At 34.1% G+C, this 20,644-nt stretch overlaps 1 long non-coding RNA gene across 1 annotated transcript in view; it reads right to left on the minus strand.

The window, feature by feature from the left end:
- LOC108582937 overlaps nucleotides 1-20,644 on the minus strand; it is a 168,391-nt gene that overhangs the window by 137,974 nt on the left and 9,773 nt on the right. The gene's annotated exons all lie outside the window — the stretch shown is intronic.

The following is a 20,644-nucleotide window of genomic DNA, read 5'->3' on the forward strand; positions in this document are numbered from 1 at the left end:
TTGTTAAGGTTGCTGCCACATTTACAAAGAGAAGAAATCAGCCACTCACCTGAGGGCTTGCAGCTCTCCCCTGTAATTGAAGTTGAGTCTCCTGACTTTGCCTTTGCTGATGGGGCTAAGTAGAAACGCCGGTCTAAAAGTTTTCTGTTTTGGTAAGTTGCTCTTTTCCTAGTTGTTAAGCTAGGAAGAACAGGCTTCCCTTAGTCTATTTTGCCTGTCCATTGACATTTCCATGTGTTGGTTTCTTCAGTTTCAAGTTAAGCAAATATAAAATGGTTACAAAATGCAGAAAACCACCACCCAGTCATTCCTTGGATCCGGAAGTCTCTAGACAATCAAGTCCTTAGCTAGTATGCCATTTTTTCTTTCCAAATTTCAGAGCATTTAGAGTTTATTTAGTGCTTATCATATTTAGTGTATATTGTAGGATGTCCAGAGTTATCAGTTTTATTTAGCAGGAGGAATATACAGAAAAACATTTTTACTCTACCTTTTTGGAAACTGAGCTAAATTAATTTTTAAAACCTTGATTTCCCATTATAAAGTATTACAAACTTATCCAGAAAAGCCCCACAATTGAAATTGAAATTTTTATTTTTTGTCCTACCATGCTTAAGGAAATTTTCCTGTCTAAATCAGCAAATATGATTTTTAACATGTAAATTCTCTTTCTTAAGCTAAGACCAGAGTACAAATAATATATAAAAATAAATAAATAAAGGTAAGATATTTCTTTATACAAGAAACGTGCTTTAAAATATTAAAATAAAATTTTATTGCAAACTTACTCTATATTATCAAAGTATCTAAAATTTTCACTAAATGAAGTGAGCAAAATCCCAGCTAAATGATTTTCCTTGTGTTTCTCCAATTTATCTCTCTATTTTAGCTGTTTTTTGAAGGGGTAGCCTGCCCCTCCACACCTGTGGGTGTTTCTCCTTAGGTGGAACGAGAGACTTGAGAAAAGAAATGAGACACAGAGACAAAGTATAGAGAAAGAAAAAGTAAGCCCAGGGGACCAGCGCTCAGCTTACAGAGGACCCACGCCAGCCCGGTCTCTGAGTTCCCTTAGTATTTATTGATAATTATCTTTACCATCTTAAAGATAAGGGAGTGGCAGGACAATAGGATCATTGTAGGGAGGAAATCGGCAGTAAGACATATGAACAAAAACCTCTGTGACATGAATAAGTTTAAAGGAAAATGCTGTGCCTTGAGATGCATATGCAAACATCTCCATAAACCTTTTAGCAGCATTGTTTCAGCGTATCACATGGGGAGAAACCTTGGACAATACCTAGCTTTCCTAGGCAGAGGTCCCTGTGACCTTTGGCCGCGTACGTGTCCCTGGGTAGTTGAAATTAAGAGAATGGTGATGACTTTTAACCAGCAAGCTGCCTTCAGGCACTTGTTTAACAAAGACACACCCTGCACAGCCCAAAATCCATTAAACCTTGAGTCACCATAGCACATGTCTCTTGCAAGGACAAGGTTGGGGGTAGGGTCACAGATTAACAGCATCTCAAATACAGAACAAAATGGAGTCTCTTATGTCTACTTCTTTCTATATAGACACAGTAACAGGTTGATCTCTCTTTCTTTTCCCCACATTTTTAATAGTTAAAGTGGTAGTAGTAATTATGGCAGTTTTATTCCTATTCAGTAAGCTTAAACTCTTTAAAAACAATATAATTACATTATAAGCAACATAGACATTTTGAAATTTTAAATATTTTATGTATGCCCACATATATTTCTCTATTAAAGCTATCATAACAGAATTGGACACTATTAAACATTTAGGTAGATGTTCTTAAATTTTATTGCAGTTTGTGTATATAGGTGTATGATAAAACTTAGCTATTATTACTTTAAATATTTCTTCTTCTCTAACAAATCATTTGTAACAAGTACATTCTAACAAGTGCTTTCACTATTTGACTGCTTCTGGTATGCTCTTTGGTTTGCTTTATTGTTATTACTTGTATCTGTAAACTGTAAAAAGGGAGATATTGAGATCTACTTTCTTAACCTATGTCTTCTTCTAGTTTGACATAGATACACAGTGATCAATTTTCTCATCCTCACATTCTTGATATCTCAGAGTTTTCACAACTTAATTTGTTAATATTTAATTATTCATAATAAATTATAATTTCAATTTTCTATTGTCTTAATGCTGAGAACAATTAAGTCTATTTAAAAATTAAATACCACTGTTTATACTTATCCATGAACACGTGTGTACATTTTCCCAACACCCCCATTACTGTCTTATTGTTTTCAATACAGTATGAATATCCTCACTTTCTCATCAAATAATATAAACTTTGTGATTTTCTTTTTTTCTTATACATTAAATGTGTAATAAAGACTTCTAAAAGTTGTAAATACAAAATAGATTAAAAACCAATGAGAGTTGCAAATAAACAATATCTTATTGTAAGTGCACTGTTTTTGCTATTTAATTTTTTTCATTAGTTATTTTTGTTTAAATGTTCTGGAAGTTTCTAGAAAATATGTGTGATAAGATGTTTCAGACAAACAAAAAAATGCCACCTCAAAGACATTCACAGCCTAATCCCCTGAAACTGTGCATTATATGACAAGGGGAATTAGAGTTGCTAAACACTGATGTCGAGATAAAAAAAATAATCTTTCATTATCCAGGTGAGAACAGTGTAATCACGGGGGTCCTTATAATTTAAAGAAGGTGACAGAAAAAGGCAAACCAACAAGATGGCAATGTGAGAAAAATTTAACTGGTTAGTATTGGCTATGAAGAAAAAGAAAGGAATGAAGCATTAAAATATGAGGAAGCCTTTAAAAGTCAGAAAAGGGAAGAAACAGACACTCCCACATAGTCTCTAGAAAGTAATACAAACCTGTTGACACCTTGTATTAATCTGCTTTGTGCTACTCTAAAGGAATACCTGAGACCAGGTAAAGAAAAGAGGATTATTGCGTTCATGGTTCTGTGGGTTGTACGAGTATGGCACCAGCATCTGCTCTGCTTCTGGTGAGGCCTCAGAAAGTTTTTACTCCTTATGGAAGATGAAAAGGGTGTGTCATATGATGAGAGAGGGAGCAACAGAGACAGGGGAGAAGCTGCCAGGCTCCTTTAACTGCCGTCTTATATGAACAAACAGCCAGAACTCATTCATTACTGAAGGAAAGCACCAAGCCATTCATGAGGAAGCTGCCTCCATGAACCAAATACCTCTCAGTAGGTCTCATTTCCAAAACTGGGGATGAAATTTCAACGTGAGATCTGGAAGGGACAAAAATCTAAACTATATCACACTTTGATTTTAGCCTAGGGATACCTATCTTGAATGTCTGACCTCAAGAACTGCAAGATAATCATTTGTGTTGTTTTAAGCCCACTAAAACTGAAATTATTTTTACAGCAGCAATAGAAAACTAATACATATGAGTATTATTTGCATTTTTGCAGTTTATCGTGTTATTTAGACAAGATTTTTATTTGCATATGTTAATACTATCTACATGAAAGCAGAATTTTATGTGACCATTTTAAACTCGAGAAGCATTACTCTCCCATTAATTTTCCCCTTAAATTAATTGGTGATAATTACATTAATACTGTTAATATTCAATAGTATTTCAGTTTTTTTGATTTCTAGCATACATATGCCTGATTTATAGTTATATATTACTCTTTTTCTAATTTTTAGCTGGCATTTTGTTTTAGGTATAGCTTTTTAAACATCACATGGCTGCTATTTTTGTGAAAATTAAGCTCACTGATTTTTGCTATGGTAAATATATATGTTTATATTTATTCTTTCTTGACATTTCGTTTTACATATTCTATTTATCATGCTGTTCTTTTTTGTATAAATGTGTTCCTTGTTTTTGTTTGCATAGTAAATTACATTGTTCAAAGTAAAAATTAAATGTTAATTTTCTGTAGTCAACATTGATTAGTAATTAAATTTGATATTTTGAAAACACAGTAACAAACATGAAAACAAAAAGCAAGAAAGATTTTCTGCAAACCTATTTTCTGCCTTATTAATCTTCATCTGATAATCAAATTTAAAACACGCAATTAATCTCCTCAACTAGAGTATAGGCAACTTGAAAGTAAAAATTCAGAAGGAATCGTCAGTAGATTACATGTTATTTACAAACTGTTTACTTGGGACAGTAATAAATAGAAGGATTTTCCAGGTTCAAAAAATTATACAGCAATTTACTTACTTGAAAGATGTATCCATTGTTATTTTCACATATCTTAATATTTTTTCAGAAAAACAACACTTTTTCTTCTTTTCTCTCTTTGTTTTAAATGTGACAGAGGCTAGCCTCTATGTTTGCCAAAATTGCATTAACATTCTCATAAAATGAATTTTAGATCAGTATAATGGAAAATTCATAGCAATTAGACAAAAGGGTATGCTCATTAAATGGTGCTTTTGGTATCTACATCATTGGATTTTTTTTCTTTTTTAGAAATTCATTTTTACATTCTTCAACAATGCATGTAGTAGAGAGACATCAGGGAGATATTGGAAGGAAGTTTCAGCCCATGTTCCCCAACAGAAATACCAAGTTCAAGATGATATATAGAATACAATGCCTTATGAAAAGTCCAAAATCCACTTAAAAGGTTGCAGTATCCCACATGAGCACAATCAAAAAAACTGCCAAATTGAAATGTTTAAAAACCACAATTGAATATATCAGCCTTTTCCTAGCAGACATAGCTCAGTATTAATACTGAACTTTCACCTTATGACTTCTTCCTTGGGGAAAAGATAGTGGAGTAATCTTCCAGTATTCCTTGCCTTTGGGTGCCTTGCTAAAAGAACTGATTTCTGTCTTGCCTCACCTGGGGTGCTGACAGACCTGGCATAGTCCAGATGCCTGGGACATCTAAGAACAAAATAAAAATAGATGAGAGGTTTCTGCAGCCAGTACAGTTCTGCAAGTTGAGAGGAGGTGCAGAACCTGAGGCTTCTTTCACAGAAGCAAGTGAGTGGAATGGAGCATGACACAAATCTATCAGCCTTTTAATGTGCTGCCCAAGGGCCCAGATTCTGTCTTGCCTCACCCAAAGTGCTGATGAGACTGGCATAATTTGGTAGAGGCAACTAAAAACAAATAAAAGGGTGAGTAGTTTCCTCTTTGAAAGACCCCTGGAGTCTCTAGCCATACTAATCAGCAAACGATTTTGCCTATCAAATCCCATCTGTAAAGATTGACAGAGATGGATGTTTTTTCAAATGCACAGACCACAATTCAAGACTGAAGGAAAATGAAGAATCAGAGGAACACAACACAACAGAATCAAAGGAAAAAATTAGATCTCCAGTAGCTGACTCTAAAGAAGTAGAGATCCATACATTTTCTGTTAGAGAAATCAGAGGCTGGGTGTGGTGGTGGTTTATGCTCAACACAAAAGTGTAATCCCATCACTTTGAGGATGGCTTGGAGTCAGGAGTTTGCAACTGCCCTGGACAACACAGCAAGATCTCATATCTACAAAAATAAAAATATTAGTTGGCTGTGGTAGTATGTGCCTGTAATCTCAGCCATGGGGAGCCTGAGGCTGGAAGATCACTTGAGCCCAAAGGTTCAAGGCTGCAGCAAGCTATGATCATACCACTGCACTCCTGCCTGGACAACCTCGTCTCAAAAAATCAGTGAGTTGCAAATGAACACAGATATACAACTAAATAAAATCAAGAAAATGAGCCATGAATAAAATGAAAATATTAATAAATAGAAACCATTGAAAAGAACCAGCAGATATTCTGGAGCTGAAGTATACAATAACAAAACTGAAAAATTCACAAGGGGGTTCAATAACATCTGTAATCAAGAAGAAGAAAGAATCGCTGAAGTTAATTTTTCATTTGAAATTATCTAGGCAGACCAGAAGAGAAAAATACTTTTAAAAAGTGAATAAAGACTACAGGAATTATGGAACACCATCAAGTGCACCAATATATGCCTCATGGAAGTATCAGAAGGAGTCAAGAAATAGAGAAAGATAGATAGATAGATAGAGAAAAGGAGGGGTGTGGTTAGCTTATTTTAAGAAATAATGCCTGAAAATTTCCCAAATCTGAAAAGAACAATAGACATTCAGATTCTTGAACCATGAAGACCTCAAATAAGACAAATTTAAAGAAATATACACTGGGACATATTATAATAAAACTGTCAAAGTCAAGACATAAAGGTAGAATGTTGAAAGCACCAAGAGAAAAGTAATTGGTTATGTAAGTGGGGAATTGAACAGCAACACAAGAACCTATGAGAGTATAAAAGTCAAAGATAATTTATTGAAAGATATAAAATACTCTAATACTTTAACGGTGGTCTGTGAATCACTTAATTTTAGTAGAAGACAAAGGTATAAAAAAAATTGTAGCTACAAAAGTGTAAATAGATACACAATACAAAATATGTAAATTGTGAAATGTAACATAAAATTTTGAGGGTGGAGAAGTAAAATGTAACATTTTTTATGCAGTTGAATTTAAGTTATTATTATTATTATATTTTATATACTCCAATTTAAAACTTTTAATTAAAAGGTAAACTTTAATGTTGAAAATGCAAACTTGGGGAAGACAGAAATGATCACACGCAAGGCTGTCACTTCACACTTGGAAGGTTGCACAGTGGCTGGGCAGAGGCGCTCCTCACTTCCCAGACAGGGCGGCAGCCGGGCTGGCTCACTTCCCTGTGTGGGAAGTTGTTACTATTATAAAAGACTATTACAATTATAAGATGTATTATGTAAGTTCATGATAACCACAAAGAAAATGCTTTTATGCACAAAAGAAGGTACTCAAAGTACAAGAGAAAGGACTCAAAGCATAATACTGAAAATTTAATGTGATATAAAGACAGAAGGAAAGGAAAACAAGGGAAAAGAATAGACAGAAAATAACAATGTAATAATCTTTCCTATCAATAATTATTTTAAACAAAAAGAGATTAAACTCACCAGTGAGAAATACAGATTGGCTGAAAGAATATTTAAGACCCTACTATATGCCATCTACAAGAGACTTATGTATATACCTACATACTGTCTATAAGAGACTTATGTATACACTTACATACTGTCTGTAAGAGACTTATTTTATATTTAAGTGTACATAAAAGCAGAAAGTGAAAGGATAGGGGAAAGAAAGTCTCTGCAACAGATAAAAGAGAGAAGAGGTGGATATACCTTTATCAGACAAAATAGACGTCAAGTCAAAAATTATCATGAGTCAAAAAATGTCATTATATAATGATGAAAGAATCAATATATCAGGAAAGCATAACAATTATAATTATATATGCATTCATAATTAGATAACCCAAATATAAAAAGCAACCATTGATGGGTCTGAGGGGAGAAACAGATAATTTAATAAGAATGAGAGACTTCAATAGATTACTTTTACTAATGGATAGAACAATCAAACATAAATTCAATAAAAAGGTGGGCTTGAACTATACTACTAGAACAAATGGACCTAGAAGGCATATACAGAACATTCCATACAATAGCAGAAGAATACATATTCTCTCTATTATACAAATACAGGAAATGCACATGACATGATGCAAAATTCTTTCATAATAAAAACTGTCAACAACCTAAAATTAGAACAATAAAGATTATCTGTAAAAAGACCACAACTAACATGATACTAAATGGTGAAAAATATTTGTTATTATTATTATTTTAAGGATCAGGAACAGGCAAAGAAACCCCATTCTTGCTGCTACTATTAAACATAGTACTGGAAGCACTAGCCAGAGCAATTAAGTAAGAAAATAACTAACAGGCATCCAAACTGAAAAGGAAGAAGTATAATTATCTCTGCTTATATATGACATAATCTTGTATATACAGAACCCTAAAGATTTGCCCCCCTACACACACATACACAAAACTGTCAGCACAAATAAATTACATAAAGTGTTAAGATACAAAATCAACAAATAAAAATCAATTTTGTCTACATACATTAATAATTATTTAAAATAAAATGAAGAAAACAACCCCATTTAAAATAAGATATATGCTGAATGTTTCTATCCGCCTTTCTCTAGTTGGTATGTTGAAACTTTAATTCTCAATGTGAGGTATTAGGAGATGAGATTTTGAGAGGATCAAAGGTCACAAGGGTAAAGCTGTATGATGGGATTTGTTGTTTTATGAGAAGAGGCAGGAGGTAGCTTATTTCATCTCTCTCATTCTCAGCCATATCAGGACAGAGTAACACAAAGGCCATTTGAAAATCAGAAGGAAAGTTCTCACCAGACACCAGATTTGCCAGCACGGTGGTATTTGACTCCCCAGACTCCACAACTGTAAGAAATAAACTTTTGTTTTTTAAGCCACCTAGTCACTGATATTTTGGTTATAGCATCCTGAACTACGACAGAAACTGGTACTGATAAGTTAGGTATTGCTGTAATAAATAACCTAAACATGAGGAAATAACCTTAGAACTTGATAATGTATAGCAATGGAAGAATTTTGAAGTACATGGTAGAAAAATACCATCATTGTCATAAAGGAACTTTAAAGGGATTCTGGTGAAGCCTCACAAGGAAAATACGACAGCAGTAGAAAAAGCTTCCATTTTCTTAGAAAATGCCTAAATAATCATGTGTGGAATGTTGGTAGAAATATGAACATAAATGAAAATTCTAATGAGATCTGACAGAATAAGGAACACATTATTGGACAAAGTAGGAGTGATGGGCCTTGTTATAACGTAACAAAAAGTTGACTGAATTGTGTGCATGTTCTAGGGTTTTGTGGAAGATAAACTTGCATATAATAAAACTAGATATTTAGCTGAGGATATTCTGAAACAATGTTGAAGGAGAAAACTGGTTTCTCCTAACTGCTTATAGTAAAACAAGAGAAGAGAGACATGAAGTGAAGAAGTAATTTTTGAGCAAAAAGGAAACAGAGTTTAAAGATTTTGAAAAGTATCAGCTTGTCTGTATTGCAAAAAAACAAGCAAGAATATTCTGCAGAAAGCATTAGAGGTGTGCATGAGCAAAAGTTTGATAAGAATAAAACCTATAGAATTAATCAGCCACCCCAGCAGAAACATCATCACTTTGAACTGAAGGGAAAGGAAATATGATAGAATGCTAGATTTCTTCGATTCTACAAGACAGGATGACAAAGCTATTCAGCTGAGAACTTCAGCTATTATTTAAGACAATGGAAGAATGGCCCTGATTCAGAGATTATAAAATCACCATGCAGGTTTTAACAGCACAGATAGTCTTCAACAGAAGCCGTGGGTTTGAGACCACTGCGGAGAGCCATGGGTGTACATCACGCTGCTGAGTTGTAAGAACTATCTTCCCACCCTAGTGAGCCTGGAGAGCAGAGCATTATGCCAAAGCAGATAATTTTTGTACTTTATGATTTCATGAATTTGCCTTGCTGGATTTTGAACTTGCTTGAGACACATCACTCCTTTCTACTTTCCTATTTCTTTCTGTTGGAAAAGAAATGTCTCTCCTATGTCTGCTTCACCATTGCATTTTGAAAACACAGAACTTGTTTGCTTTCATTGTTCACAGCTAGAGAGGGATTTTGCTCCAGAATCGTATCTTGAATATCACATAAACAATATTTAGATGATATTTGGTAGAGCTCTAGACTTAGATTTTATATTGAAGCCTGGAATGGGTAAGACTTGGAGGACCTTTGGTATTGATGAATGTATTTGGCATATGAGAAGACATTAAATTTGAGGATTGGGCAGCGGTGGAGTGCTGTGAACTAAATATTTACATTCCTCCACAATTCATATACTGAAACCCTAATATCCAATTTGATGGAATTTGGAGATGAGGCTGTTGGGATGTAATCATACAATGAGGGTGGAGCCCTGTAATGGGCTAAGTTGCCTTATAACAAAGAAAGATAGGAGACAATTGTCTTCCTTTCTCTTATTCTTAGCCATGTGAGGTCACAGAAAGAAGAGTCCTGCCCACAAAACAGGAAGACCTCACCAGAAACTAAAGCTACTGGCACTTTGGTATTGAACATGCAAGCAACTAAAATTGTGAGTAATTAATGCTTTTTTTTTTTTTCTTTTTGAGATGGAGTCTTGCTCTGTCATCCAAGCTGGAGTGCCATGGTGCAATCATGGCTCACTGCAGCCTCAACCTCCTCGGCTCAAGTGATCCTCCTACCTCAGCTTCTCAAATAGCTGGGACTACCAGCACAAACCATCATGATCAGCTAAATTATTTTTTATTTTTTACTTTTTATTTTTTGAAGAGACAGGTCTCACTTTGTTACCCAGGCTAGTCTTGAACTCCTGGCCTCAAGCAATCTTCTTGCCTTGGCCTCTCAAAGTGCTAGAATTACTAGCATAAGCCACCAAGCCTGGCCTGAGGCTTTTTGTCTTGCTTTGTTTGTTTTGTTTTAAGGCACCAGTATGTGGTATTTTTGTTAGAGTAGTCCAAACTGACTGTGACACAATGGTTTCAAAAGTGATTAAATATTTAGGAATAGACTTAATCAAATGGTAAAAGACTTGTGTACTTAGAACATTAGAAATTATGAAAAATTGATGAAGAATATGAAGGAAGACATAAATAAATTGAAGACACTTATCTTCATGGATTGGAGGACTTAATGTTGGTAAAATGACCATGCTATCTGAAGAAATACACAAATTAAACGAAATCCCTGTCAAAACCCCAATGTCATTTTTACAGAGATAGAAAGAAGAGTTTTGAAATGTATATGGATCCACAAATGTTGCTCCAAAGCCAAAGAAATTTGGGGAAAAAGGAATAAACCTAGAGACATCACACTTTCTGATTTTAAAATATATTACACAGCTATGGTAATAAACACAATGTGGTTCTGGCATACAAAAGGACATATAGACCAACAGAACTGACTAGAGAACCCAAAGATATATGGTCAACTGATTCTTTACAAGGGTGCCAAAATACACAATGGGTAAGAATAGCCTTTCATTAAATGATGTTGGAAAATTTAAATATTCACATGTAAAATAATAAAATTGAACCCATATCTATCATACACAAAAATTAACTAAAAAATGATTAAAGACTTAAATGCAGTACCTGAAACTATAAAAGTCCTAGAAGAAAATAGAGAATAAAAGCTTCATGGCATTGGTCTTGGAGATGGTTTCTTGAATATGACACCAAAAGCACAAGCAACAAGTGCAAAAAATAGATAAGTAAAACTATGTCAAACTAAAATTATTCTTCAAAGTAAATAAGACAATCAATAAAGTGAAAAAGCAGCTTTGAAATGGCTTAAAATATCTGATAAAAAATTAATATATGAAATATAGAAGAAAATACAATTCAATAGCAAAATGATAATAATTATGAATAATTCTAATTTAAAAATGGGAAAAGACTTGAATAGCCATTTCTCCAAAGAAGACATAAAAAATGGACGTGAAGTATATAAAAAGTTTCTCAATATTCTTAATCATCAGGAAATGCAAATCAAAACCATGATGAAATATCACCTTACACATGTTAAGATGGCTATTATAAAAACAAACAAAACAGAATCACAAAGACATAAAGCACTGGCAATAATGTGATGAAATTACAACGTTTGTAGTCTATTGTTGAGAATGTCAAATGGAGCAACCACTATAGAAAAAGTATAGAGTTCCCTCAGAAAACTAAAAATAGAGCCACCATATGTCTCAGTAATCCCACATTTGAATGCCTGTCTGAAAGAATTGAAATCAGAATCTCAAAGAGATATCTGTGTTCCCAGTTTGATTCCAGCATTGGTTACAATAGCCAAGATATGGAACAACGTAAATGTCCATTGACAGATGAATGCATAAAGAAAATGTGTTACATGTGTGTAATGAAATATTATTCAACTTTAAAATAGAAGAAAATTATTCCATATATGACAATGTGGATGAACACGGAGGACAATATACTAAGTGAAATAAGCCAGTCACAGAAAAATAAATATTGCATGATTTCACTTATATGAGGCATCTAAAATAGACTCATCGAAGCAGTGGGCAGAATGGTGGTTTCCAGGGGCTGGGGAAAAGTGAAAATAGAGAGTTACCACTGATGGGATATTAATATTCAGACATACAAGACAAATAAGTTCTACTGATCTGTACAAATGTTGTGCTGGTAGTTAACAGTACATACCATTTTGTCTCTATCTGGAAGCTATTTTCTCTGTGAGCATGTACATTAATTAGAGGTGGCAGAAGGCATATATGATGTTCTTATGGTACTGAGATGCTGGTAATAGGAACAAAAAACATAATGAGCATTAGCAGTGGTATGATGTTGACCTTTGGGAAACATCAATCCACAACATTCACTTGGATTTCTCTCTCTAGCCACAATAGCCATCCTTGAGGCACAGATCTGTATCCGAATTACACTCACTGACTCGTGGAAGCTTAGTTTTGTAACCCTAATGCATTGTTATATTGGCTTAGAAAGCTAATTTTTTACCTACAATGAGTCCTTGGAGCTCTCTGATTTTTTTGCTCTGCATAGACCATTTGGTATATGAATATGCACATACCAAGAAACTGACACAATAATCCAGGCTTGCAGCACCCCCCAGATTATTCCTTTGGACTCATGATGCGAAGCAGCATATGGCCAAGATTTTAACTGTCTTTCCAAAAATGCTATACTCCAATAAGGAATTCCTTGTGTTCTCTTTTGCAGCTAACAACACACTCATTGATTAAAGCTATAATTTCCTGATTAAGTTGAAATAGAGTGCAGTACTTAAGGTGTTCTTGTCATTTATCACCATTTCAATGTGTTAAAAATGTAGGGTATTTCTTACATGAAGAAACCCAGCAAAGCATACACGGGCTTTTCATTCGTTATTCCCTTTGAAATCATTTTTGCTTTTTCTGAAAGAATGATCAAAAGGCCATTCCAAAAAAGACCTCTTCCTACTTAAAACACTTTGTACATATCAGACTTACCAGATTGTATCTTTCTCATTATTTTTTTCTATATACTCTACTAGCCTCAAGGACAGGGTCTAGATCTTACTTATCCTGTAAAGAGGTTGCCAGATACATTTTACAAATCTGTTGTTTATGCAACCTCAAGTGAAATCTTGAAGATAACATCTGTTGAATTACTAATATCCACATAAAAACCATATAAAAGCAACCTATAGACTTCTAAATTTTAAAATTAGCATACTTTTCTTCTTATACTATGCTAAGTGTTAGAATCCATTTTAAGGGACAAAGAAAAGATCCATTTTATTTTTTGACAGAATCATAGTTTTGAAAATATTGACATCTAACCAAATTATCCAAAAGAACCCCATACTACTCAGCTTTTAACTGCTTGAAGAATGAATTAATCATACAGAAATGCTGTGGAAAAAATGATTTCATAGTGCAAAAAGATAGAATCCTGCCATAGGCATCTATTTATAGAGGCTGCTCTGCATATATCTATAGATGCTGGGGTTTTTTTTTTCTGTCTCTGCATACACATATGAAAACCTTTATAGGGATGAAAAACACACTTTAAAACTTCCTGTTACAAAAATCTGTAAGTTTTATAATGTAACTCTTCCTACACTCACTTTTGACAGTTGACTTTACATACAACAAAAATCCTCTACTTCTGAACAAACATATTTTAAAAGGATATGAGAAAAGGATATTGAAAACAAGATTCTATTGAAGGTAATACTTATCTGTGAGTATATTCATCACATGAGAATTAGCAGCAGTATAATGTTGGCCTTTGGAAAACAACAGCACTACCCTTTCACTTGGCTTTCTCTCTTTAGTGGAGTGTCAAGTCTATGCTAAAAGTAGGCTAAAAAGTGATGGTCTGAAGATGTGTAAGGTGTTTGTATGCTACTAGCTGCAAATTTACAGAATCTAGTCAGGGAGTCATAAAAATACCCTTGAATTAAAACAATATATGTTAAGTGTAAATTTTACTGCAGTTTCTGTGGATCCGAAATTCCAGAAAGGCTTAATGGACCCATTTTGGCTCAGGGTCTTGTATGGGATTGCAGACAGTGGCTCCAGCTGAAATGCTCAGGGCTGCACAACATCTCTTTCTCTATCTATGTAGCTTCAGGAATTCCCTGTGCTATTTCTACATGGGCTAGTTTATGCTTTCTCACCACATGGTGGCTTTAGGCCAGGAGTTCCTACTTGGCCCTTTGGAACACCATTCAGTGGGTGTGTTGTTGCAATTTGTTCCAGCATCACAAAGATGAAAGTCTAGGTTCCCACTCAATTTTTGCTGAGATAGCCTGGGGTGCAACCACAGTCTTGACTGTGGTCTTGAGATAGAGTATAGCAACTTACTGTCTAAATGTTTTTGGTCTCGTGAGGCTACCCCATATTTGGTCCTTTGGCTATGGAGAGCAGACTTTATATGGTGTTTTTTACTCTATGTCTATTTGTGTTTCCATACTGCCAAACTCTTCAGCTCCAAGTGTTGGATATGTGAGAGAAAAAGAAAACAAGGGAATTTCCACAATGCTGTTCCTTGGGTTCCGAGATCCCTGACTAGTCTGCCGTTTTCAATTTTTTCTAATTCATCTTCCTGGAAAAGTAATTCTTTTATTCTCATTTTGAGATTTTAGAAACAAACCAAAAAAGACTGGCCAATATGATTCTCTACAAACACTACATTTTCTTTGTTGTCTAAGGCAGATGGAATAATTTACCATAACCTTTGGTGTTGTAACTCCTCTGATAATTAGACCCAAACAGGAAATCAATTTGCTATTAATATATTTATTGAACAAAGACGAAAAGATGCCACTGTTTCAACCTGAACCCAACTTTTCCAGAAATACACACAATATGTTTCCAGACAAAACAGTATAAGGCTTTCAACAATTTTGGGCAAGTTTAGATAATGTTATATGCTGAAGGTATGATCACCATTATAGTTCACCGAAAGAGCCTCAGGGATAATTTTTTCCTTTCAGTTTATAACAAAGCATTTGTCTTAGTCTGCTTTGTGTTGCTATAACAGAATACCACAGACTGGGTAATTTATAAAGAACAGAGATTTATTTCTTACAGTTCTGGAGGCTAGAAAGTTCAAGGTCAAGGTACCCATTCTGGCAAGGGCCTCTTGCTTTGTCATCCAATGGCAGAAAGGGGAAAGGCGAGAGAACATGCACTAGAAAGAGCAATAGATTGAACTCACAGCCTCAAGCCATTTTATAAAAATCAGCATTAATCCATTCATGAGGCTAGAGCCATATTTACATGCTATAAATATATTAACAGCAAATCAATTCTCTTTTGGTCTCATTATCAGAGAAGTGGCAACACAAATGGTTTTGATAATTTATTCCATTTGCCTTTTACAACAAAGAAAAAGTGGTACTAATAGAAAGGATATAAACCAGCATTTTGGTTTGCTTCTAAAATGGTAAAATAGCAGTGACAGAATTACATTTTTAGGAAGATGTATTTGAAAACTTTGAAAAAGGCGTACTAACTAGGGACCTCAGGACCCAATGACCAGTATGCTGGTATATTCCCTGGTTTTCTTCCTCTGTTTCAATTCTAAGACTTAAAGCTGAAGAAGCTGACAATGTGGAGACACAGCTAGACATAGACATAAACACTTCCTATTAGACCCTAACTGTAAACACTTTTGCATTGAGGATTAAGTTTCCAGATGCTTTTTCAGGGATATAGTCAAACCATAGCAGCATCACTTTAGGTTACTGGAGTTATACTTCTTGTGTGGGTGTACTTGCTTTAGATCTAAAAAAGTTATTATAATACATTTAGCTAGAAATCATTTGGATTTGCATTTTCTTCAAGAGGCCCATAAAATAAAGTACCCCAAATTGAGCAAATTCATTTATTTCTTACATATCCTTGAAAGCCTGAGTTGAGGCTATGTTGCTGTACTTAGTTTTTCTTTACTGAATACAGTTCAATTAAATACATTTTCAAACTTGCAAAGATGGTATCCTAATGCTCTTTTTAAAACCACTTTATTGAGGTATAACTGATATACAATGAACTGTACAGTTTTAATGTGTGCAGTGTGAAGAGTCTGGACTTGTGCTAACACCCATGTTGTCATCACCATAGTCAAGGTAAATATGCAGCACCTCACCGAGTTTTCTTGTGTTCCCTTGCTTACTTGTTTGCTTGCTTGTTTTTGTGGCAAGAACACTTAACATGCAATCTACTCTCTTAGCAAATTTTAAAGTGCATAATGCCATATTGTTAACTGTAAGTACAGCAGATCTCTCGAATTTATTATCTGGCATAACAAACTTTATACCCAATAAACAACAATTTATATTTCCTCCACTGTCCAGACCCTGGCAACCACTACTGTATTGTCTGTTTCTATGTATTTAACTATTCTAGATACCTCTTCTAAGTGGAATCATGCAGTGTTTGTCCTTCTGTGACTGGCTTATTTCACTTAGTATAATGTTCTCTAAGATTATCCATGTTGCTGGAAAAAAGGCATCTTTGTGCTTTTAAACACTTATCACAATTAGACATTTTTTTTTTCCCATTCTGCTATAACGTGTCATTTTCTTAAGATCACTGAGGCAGAATAAATCTATTTAGGAAAGAGTTCCGGCTTTGCTGGTCTCCCAGTTACTTCATTTTAAAGATAGCCTGGGATCAAACTCAAATGTATTATTTCCTTGTAGGTACTTGCATTTTCATCCCAAAACTCTACATACAAATCTATACTTTTAGTGCACTAGGCAAAGTCAAAGGCAAAACATTCATACTATGATATTGGTAAGATAATGAAATTATTAAAAAGATAATAGTTCATATGTAATAGTTATTTATTCACCAGATATTGATTGAGCATCTTTTCTTTGCAAAGCCCTTATCATCAGATTTTAATATGTATGTTCAGTTTTATAAACAATACATTATTTTAACTATGAAATATAGTTAACTCTCATATATTTATATAAGTAGTCTTTTTTATCAATAGCTAAGTAATAGATTAATATGTTTACACAGTCATATACATGCACAGGTATATATCAACACATAAAAATGAACATTTATGTTTTTACAATAATTATATTTTATATGTGGAAAATAATGTTATGAGCATTTCAATAAAGCTAACTATATATGCATAATTTTATTGATTTCATAATGGCTTATAAATCAAGTTGCCCAGATCTATCCCTTTTTCAGATTTTTATATCCCAAATTATCAATAATATTATACATTTGTAATTTATTTGAGTTTCTGTAGTTTTGATTTTGAAAGAAAATGAGAAAGTATTTTAAATGGAAATAAACGATATGCATTTAAAGCATTCAGATTTCATGCATCTTTTATTTGCCAAAAGAAAGACTACAACTCACTGGAATGTGAGAAACCCATCAAAACAAGTTAAGTGCCAACATATGTGGAACAAAATTGTTCCCTTTAGACTTTCTATGTAGAGACACATTTCAGCTACTGTATCTGGGTTTTGCTCCTAGTCAAGACATAGAAGTCCTACAAGGTTTCAGTGCTAAAAACTTGGAGACACAAATTTCTTCCAAATGTGATATATACCACTGACATTTCAGATCATAGGAAACAGAACAGTTTGCAACAAGGTGAGAACTATATATTCAATAAATACGTTAAGCTCTTTCACTATACTTTCTATGATAACTTATTTTTGTTACCATAAATTAATAATATTAAAATTTTGCTACACTTGCTGCTTAATATATGTGTGCCCCAATATATCTGGTTCTCATTTGGAGAAGTGTAACACTTTCAATTTAAGTGTCTAATATAATGCTGAGCTTCTCATTTGAGGTGACCCTTTAAAAGTACTAGATAAAAGTGACATGTGACAAAGAGCGTGTGACATCCACTATTTTATTTCAATAATTAGAAAGTGTTATCTGGTTTTTTGTTTGTTTGTTCTTGTTTTCTGTATGGTATGTGTACTTCTAAGAATTTTCCTAGAAGAAATAATACAATATAAAAATGTATTTTTGAAGAAGGTTATAGGATTTGATTTTCTCTTTTACATATTGAGCAGTTTCTTTAAAAACCACCAATTTAGTAGAGCTGCTAATCCACTAATTCAAGTCTTCCTTCCCTTTACAATGATGTTAAATTGAATATTAAAATAATTTGAACTTGCTATAATAATGATTTTAAGACTCTGTAACATTTTCCTTTTCTATATGGCATGCATTTTATTTTTATGGATATATTCCAAGATAACAAAATTAACCTTAATTTGGTTAAATATTGCTTCTGATGCCTTTTAATTTAGAAACAAATGCATCGTTTAATTTCTATTTGTAAATAATCAATTTATGTATTACCCTATTAGTGGTACAATTAAAAAGAACAATGGCCCATATTATTTAAAAATTCCCTATTTAGCCTATTTTCTTCTTAACGATGGTTCTGCATCATTCTATATTGAATATTCTTGTCTTCAGAGCATGACATTAGGGATATGTCCCTTTTCTGCATGTGTTATGTGTTTAATGAAAACGAACGCAATCGAATATGTACAGGTAACACTTGTTGACAGGTTTGGGGGAAGACATTATTAATTTCCTTCAGCATGCAGCTATATAAATCACATTAAGTCCCTCTAAATAAATACTGTGCACAATGTTAGGCACTGTGTTCTGTATTAAGAGTATAATGGTAAACAAAATTATATACAGTCTCTTAGGACTGACAACATATTATTCAGATAATTCGATACATACAGTAAACTTGTGAGTAATGCTAAGCCATTTATAAAGCATCATGCTTTACCGGCAAGTCACAGTTGAAATTTGAAGCATATGTGATATTTGTGGGTAAACAGCATGATTCAGAGAGAGAGCACAGAACACCCAATGTCCTTGCTGTTAGAAAGAAAAAGTGCATGCAAGTTGCTGGAAGTCCTGTCTTACTGAAGCCCACAGAGTGAGACCAACGGTGAGGTTGGTTTGAACTAATGATGGATGGAGTATCAGAGATTATATCACATCCTTTAGGATACTGTTTTCTAAACTTGGAGAGCAATAATGAAGCAGGTTTAAAATATGTTACAAAAATGTATTTGAAAATAAATAATCATATTGATTAATAAAGAGTAGAGTGGATGTTGAAAGCCCAGTTAAGAGCTACTGCAATAGTCCAGAGAAGTGACCATTCTGAGCGAGAGGAGGCACATTTTTAATGGAGCTGGAGAAACCGTATGTACCAATCATGGACTAGAATCTGTATATAAGTAGCGAGTGATGAAGACGAGGAAGGAGAAAAGGATAAATATTATTTTTCTGGAATAGTAACTTTCCTGGATAGTACTGCATTGAATTGAAAGGCTTCCAATTTTATAAGATAGCGATAAATAGAAAAACATATGTTTGTTCTTGTTATATTGATTTTAGGCCTCTTCGACATAGAGTAGAGGTTTTTTTTGTTTGTTTGTTTATTTGTTTGTTTGTTTTTTGATGTAGTCTCCCTCTGTTACCCAGGCTGGAGTGCAGTGTGGCGCCATCTCGCCTCTGGATTCAAGCGATTCTCCCACTTCAGCCTCCTGAGTAACTGGGATTACAGGCATGTGCCACTACGCCTGGCTAATTTTTGTATATTTAGTAGAGACACCGTTTCACCATGTTGTCCAGGCTGGTCTCGAACTCCTGATCTCAAGTGATCCACCACCTCAGCCTCCCAAAGAGTTGGGACTACAGTCGTGAGCCACTGCTCCAGGCCAAGAGTAGAGTTTTTAACCAGGTTTTTATTGTATGTATCTAGACAACAGAGGAAAGGTCTGAACAGCAGATAGAAGAGTAGGAATCTCTGGATATAAATAGCATTCAATGACATGTTTGTGGATGAGATTCCTTAAAGAGAATGTTCAATGGAAAGTGGTAAGTGAATACAAATGTAGTCTTGAAAAAGTTAAAAATTTATGAATTGAATAAGGAGAATAAGCCTGAAAAGAAATAAAGGATATGTACCAAAAAAAAAAAAAAAAGCAAAAAACCCTGGAGAATCGGGTCCACAGAAATTAGTGTAAGAAAGTATTTCAGGAAGAGTTGAAAACAGTGATGAAAGCTGATGGTAGGTAATATAAAATAAGAAATTAACAAATTCCATAGAACTTAATCATTTGCAAGTTTTGGGTGACACTAGCAAAGCATTTCAATGGGGCATGAAATTGTGGACAATCCCCTTCTAATTGCTCATACCAAGAACATTCTTGTCATTTTTCTTTTCATAACTCACATGCAAGTCAACAAAAACTTTTGTTTACTTTCCAGATCAATCCAGAATCTAACTAACCTTATTTCTCTACTGCTACTACTCTGGTCCAAGCACCATCATCTCTTATTTCCTCCCAGTTTCCTCTTGTAATGTGCCCCAAACAAACTAATAGGAGTAATCATTTAAAATTATAAATTAGGTTACATTGTTTCCTCTCCTCAAGATGTTGAAATGACTTTTTTTTATTCAAAATAAAATGAAAATTGTTTACATCTTACAAGGCTCTTTATGAATTGAGCTTATTACCTCCTTGACACCTTGTTCTTCTCCTTCCACTCCCATTTCCTGTGCTCCAGCCACACTAACCTGTTACTCTTTGCTCAATAACATCCAT

Source organism: Papio anubis, chromosome 15 (genome assembly GCF_008728515.1).
Source record: "Papio anubis isolate 15944 chromosome 15, Panubis1.0, whole genome shotgun sequence".
In the NCBI taxonomy this organism is placed as follows: Eukaryota; Metazoa; Chordata; class Mammalia; order Primates; family Cercopithecidae; genus Papio; species Papio anubis.